This window comes from Pteropus medius, unplaced genomic scaffold, assembly GCF_902729225.1.
Source record: "Pteropus medius unplaced genomic scaffold, Ma_sr-lr_union100, whole genome shotgun sequence".
Taxonomy (NCBI): Eukaryota; Metazoa; Chordata; class Mammalia; order Chiroptera; family Pteropodidae; genus Pteropus; species Pteropus medius.
The window spans coordinates 463686-468978 of NW_024355205.1; the positions used below are offsets into that span (position 1 = coordinate 463686).

At 41.8% G+C, this 5293-nt stretch overlaps 1 pseudogene; it reads right to left on the reverse strand.

The window, feature by feature from the left end:
- Positions 1-3906: 3906 nt before the first annotated feature.
- On the reverse strand, positions 3907-4026 carry LOC120599127 (uncharacterized; annotated as a pseudogene).
- Positions 4027-5293: the final 1267 nt, after the last annotated feature.

Below are 5293 nucleotides of genomic sequence, written 5' to 3' on the forward strand. Positions count from 1 at the left end.
GCTTACAAAAAAAAAAAAAAATCCACGATAATGAAGTCAATCTGTCACTTTGTATTTTCAAGGAATATTTTAACTGTTGAGGGACATCCCAGCTCCTCCCCTTTAAATATTGCCCTCGTTCTGCCAAAGAAGGCCAAACTTGAACTAACAATTTCTTTTGTAGACTTACCAAGACAGCAATATATGTCAGATTTTCAAGGATTGAAACTCCCTTAGAACTTCAGGGCTCTACGTTACGTTCTCATTGATTGAGCAAACAACACATGAGGGAAGCAGTAACGGACACATTTACTTTGAAGACCTAGATGAGGATGAACCAGAGGCAAGTTGGTGCTCAGGAAAAATCAGTTGTAGGGACAATGAGGGCTGGAAGAGAGATAAAGACAGAGGATGCACTATCCTTCTGGGGGAAATGGTAGGTGAATTGGCAGGAATTGAAGGAGTAGTGGGTGGAACAGATGGTCCAGGGTCAGGAATCAAGTTCGATTCTGTGTAGGGTTATGATAAAGGGTACTTTAACAGGGAAACAAAACAGTGGGCAGAATACACCTAACAGGAGGATGTATAAAGGTCACAGTCTATTTGCCCACACCTGGCAACCATTTGCAGGTAATGCATGGTAAGATTGGAACAGTTCCCAGTAAGAAGAGGTGAGGTACCTCACCTTATCTCACAAGATAGAGTTTATTGGGATGGTGGGGTGGTGGTGGTGGTGGTGGAGATAACAGTCAGGTAAACTTGTCAAAAGCATGGAGCTGGAATACACTTTTGAGAATGACTAGAACAGTTATCTCATTTTGGAGGTGAGAGAGTAAAGCCTTGTTTAAAAGGTAGATTATTTAATGTCCCAGGGCCTCGGTTTGTCCTCTGTGAATCGAAAGCTTCCATTCGGAAGGCAATTATTTTGCTAATGCAGCCGCAGGCCCCAGAGTCAAACCCAGATCACTCCACTCCACTATATCCACATTTTACCTCTCTCAGAACTGCTTTGCAAATTATCAGTCTCTCATAGTAGGGGCCTGGAAGACAGACAAGGTATGGTCTAAAAGATCTAAGGCTATGAAGAAGAAACATGTTGTTATTTTAGAAAGAGACTGTAGACTCTACTTCCTAATTTGCTTGGGTAATAAGTGGGTGTTGGTTTGAGAGAAAAGTTAAAAGAAGGAGCAAATACAAATTGGGCTCCGGAACCAAGTGCCTGTGCCTTTAATTAGTCTTTGACAAACAGTATCTGTGGGATGCACATGCGAATATGATTATGGAATTCCTCTATCCAGAAAAACAAAGTAGCAAGATCTTCAAGATCTTCAGGCATTTCTCACAGTTCTTTATGAATAACTCCTTTTTGTTTCTATTGGCAGTGGAGTGAAACAAGTGATTTCAGGGGCACCCAAATGAATTACTGACCTGGCAGAGACTTGTTTCAGGAACAAGCTTCATAAGGAGGTGTGTGGGACAGGAAATGAATGGGCTGTGAGAACAGCACCTGATCGACGGCACAGCCACCCTTTTCTTCTGTGACCATTTATTCGTTCAGCAAGAAAGTATACATCTGCAGTATCTCCAGTGTTTCATAGCCCTATTGCAAGTGCCAGGGGACATTCAAGGTACATCCCTGCCCTTAAGAAACTTATGCTCTATAGAGAATCCAACAATTTAAAGTACTTGGGAAATAATTACAAGGTAACTCACAATTTCTCCTCCTTTGAGGCGAAAGATCAAAAGGGCTGTGTTACAATGTGTCATCATGTTGGTGCCTGTCTGAATTATGCAAGTGCTCTGGAGGCATTTGGACTGGAAGTGAAGTGGGGCCAGGACTAGGTTTATAGTAGCTCTTGACTTTCCTACTCCCTGCCCTGGATCTGTTTCCTCACCAGGAGCCTGGGAATTACAGTGCTGGCTCTCTGACTCACCAGGATGTTGTAAAGATGAGGAGACATGGTCTGTCCTGCACCTTCCACCCTTTGACAAAAAGGCATCTCTAGAGATGAATGGAGGGTGTTAATGCTGATGATAGGGGTTTCGATTTGCATTTCCATATGCTAGACAGCTTAATCCACCCTGTCTAAACATGGAAATCTCATAACTCTGCCCAACTCATCACTCCATTAATCCACTTAACCCCTGGCCAATACATAATCTAAATATTTAATCTTGTCTATTTGTTATCTATGTTTATTTCATGTTAATTCATGGTCTCCTCTCTGTTTATCCCTGTTAGTGGAGTCTAACTTCAACTAGAAGTACCGCAAGGAAGGGAGAGAGAGTGTCTTATCTATTTCTTTCTTTTCAGGCACCTAGTACTGAACTTGGCACATAGTAGGTGCTTATCAGTTGTTCGATGTGGAAGGGCCATAAGCTCTCAGGGTAATTGTTCTTTTTTTTGGTCATCTGAAGAGAGATCTTTTATTACTACCATGGAAAAATCTCACTGTTTCAAATGTCCACCACAGTGCCTGGCACATAGTGAGTACTTTGTAAAAATGGGATGAACGATCTTTGGTCCTACTATGGGAGCAATAGAATATAAAAAAAGAGGACTGCTTTAGAACGCAGGACACTTGGAATCTATTTTTGGTTTTGCAATAAGCTAGTGTATGAGGTTGGTCAAGGCCTTTTAAAGCCTCTAGGTCTCAGTTTTCTCATCTGTCACATGGACAGATGGGATTAAATGAACTTGAAACTGCTTTGTCTAGGAGCATGTCTGGGAGTCATGGTATAAGGAGAGGCATTAGGAGGGGTCACCAAGTGTTGGAATGAGCACTTCCTCCCACTGTTGGCACTCAGGGATCAGGGGAATGGGCAGGAAAACAGAGTGCCTGTTCTCTTCTAAGCCTCCTACTCACTCTCACTGTCTGTCCCTCACAGCCTGGGCTCGGGACTCCAGACATCTGCTCATTCCATCTGCATCAGCTAATGTTTATCCAGCGCCCCTGGATGCCTGGGCCTGGAGTCACCTGGGGGAGGGCATGTGCAGAGGGGGCGGGAGTGGGTCTTGATTATGCCAAAGCCTCCATATGGACTGTGGGAGGTAGGAGGAGAGTGAAGGAGATCCTAATTTATTGCTCAGTCATGTTTATTTTCACTCTGAGCTGGTTTAGGGCATTTTTCTTAATGTATTAGGGTCACCATTTTATCAACTTCAAGGATGCTTGAAAGCTCTGTGCATGTGTGTGTGTGTGTTGTGTGTGTGTGTGTGTGTGTGTGTGGCGTGGAGAGAGGGAGGCTCTTTTTTTATTTTCTTATAACTTCTTTTCTAGTTCAATTTTGATTTTTTAAACCTAAATAATTAGCCCTCCTAGCTAAATTGATTCTCTTCCCACAGATCACTACACCCATACCATCCATTAAACCATCATGATTAGTTTAATTTGCTTAGATCAAAAATTAGGACCTGCTTTAGCTATTTTTAAAAGGCTTCCTCAACTTCTACTTTCCTCCATGAATCTAAACCACTAGGTTCCTCTGTGGTCTTTAATAATAACAACACTAGCTACTGTTTATTAAGCATTGCACCAGACCCCATGTTAAGTAGTTTATGTAACCTGATGTGGGAAATACCTCCATTTTATAGATGAGGAAATTAAGGTTCATAGAAGTTAACTGGAATTAAAACACAGGTTTGCTGGATTTGTTCCTCTCCTGAAAATGGAGTCCTAAGAAAATAAGATTTAAAGCATGTCTCAGAGAGCCAAAAACTGAATGAAAACGTGCCTGAGTTGAGAGGAGCAAACTGGCAGGCAATATTAGGGCTCTGTACTCTTAGGAATAAAGGCAGCAAACAGAAGAAGGGTGCATGCAAAGAAGGGATTTTATTTTATTGCAAGGCAACCCTCGGTTGACCTCACAGATGGCAAGGACCTTGTCAGCTTACAATCCCTTATTTTTTTTAATTTTTATTTTTTACGCCTACAGCACCTGGTCTTCCTAGTTGTTCTCCCATCCAAGTACTAACCAGGCTTAGACCCTGCTTAGCTTCCAAGATCAGACAGGATTGGGCTTGTTCAGGGTGGCATGGCTGTAGGCTACAAAGGAGGGATTTTAACAGGGATACTCCGCTGCCTTTCCCTGGGTTATCCCTAGTGATCAAGAGAGTCAACTTGAGATCTTGGGAAACAATCGTTTTCACTTTTGCTGCTCTACCCAACCTTTAACAGTGGAAAACTTACCCTCCAGAGGGAACAACTTTTGATAGGGTTTTGGTTCATTTATCCAGTGTTAGGTCCTGTGCTAGGGACAGTGGTTGTGAAGGAGAGTAAGGCCTACTCCATACCATCCAGGGCTTCACAGTTTGGCTCCTCAAGGGTTTCAGCACCTGGCCGGACTGAGAACACGGTGCCCAGTCATGGGTGTGTGGTCTGTTGGTCCTAAGTGAATCTCAGGCTACATGAGAGCCGTAACCCAGCTCTCTAAACACAGAGTTCTGCAATGACCTTAATTGGCTAAATGAGTGATTTCAAGTTGTTTACCCAATGCAAGTTCCCTCGGAGGTGCTGGTGGTGACTGCAGAGCAATGATTAATTTTTTGAATTTGTGTCCCATTCAATGGCCATTCAGTAGTAACTTGTTCTGACAGCCCATAACGATGTTTTCTGTGTTAAATTTATGCTCTTGCAGAAGGAACAGTGTCTGCCAAACTATGAAGGCATTGCCAGGGTGGTACTTACTTTTAAAAATCACTTTTTGATGGTTGTGGAAAAGATGTCAAATTTTTTTAAGTCTTGAACTGTCTTCTTGATTTTTTTTTTTTTTTTTTGCTACGGACTTTTTCCTTCTGACTTCTTGGAAACAGTAGAAGGGGAAAAGAATGTTAGGATAGTAATTTTAGGATGATAGAGATGTGGCTACATATATAGCTAGGAGACAACTAGGCACTTAAATTAGAAATGGTTATGAAACGTTGGCCAAAATATTTCTTGTTATTTGTAATAGCGTATTTTATTTTTTCACAGTTGAATTTTATCAAGAAAGGTGAAGAAGATTTAACTTTTGGTTAAAGAGCATTTATATAAGGGATATTATTTCATTATCCTTATATAAGCATAACACCTCCCTATGGGTGGTGTTAAAAACTGGTTCTTAGATGTTGGGTAGGAAATTTATTGGGACTATATTTAGATGTCTATTTTGGTTTTGTGTATATGTGGGTAGTTCTTGGGAAAACTTGGCCAATGGGTACTGACCCATATTTCTCATACAGAGCATGCTAAGAGATCATGCAGAAACTGCTCAGCAACCACAGGGCACACGGCCCAATGAGAACAGGGGCTTAGGGTTCATTCAAAAAACATTG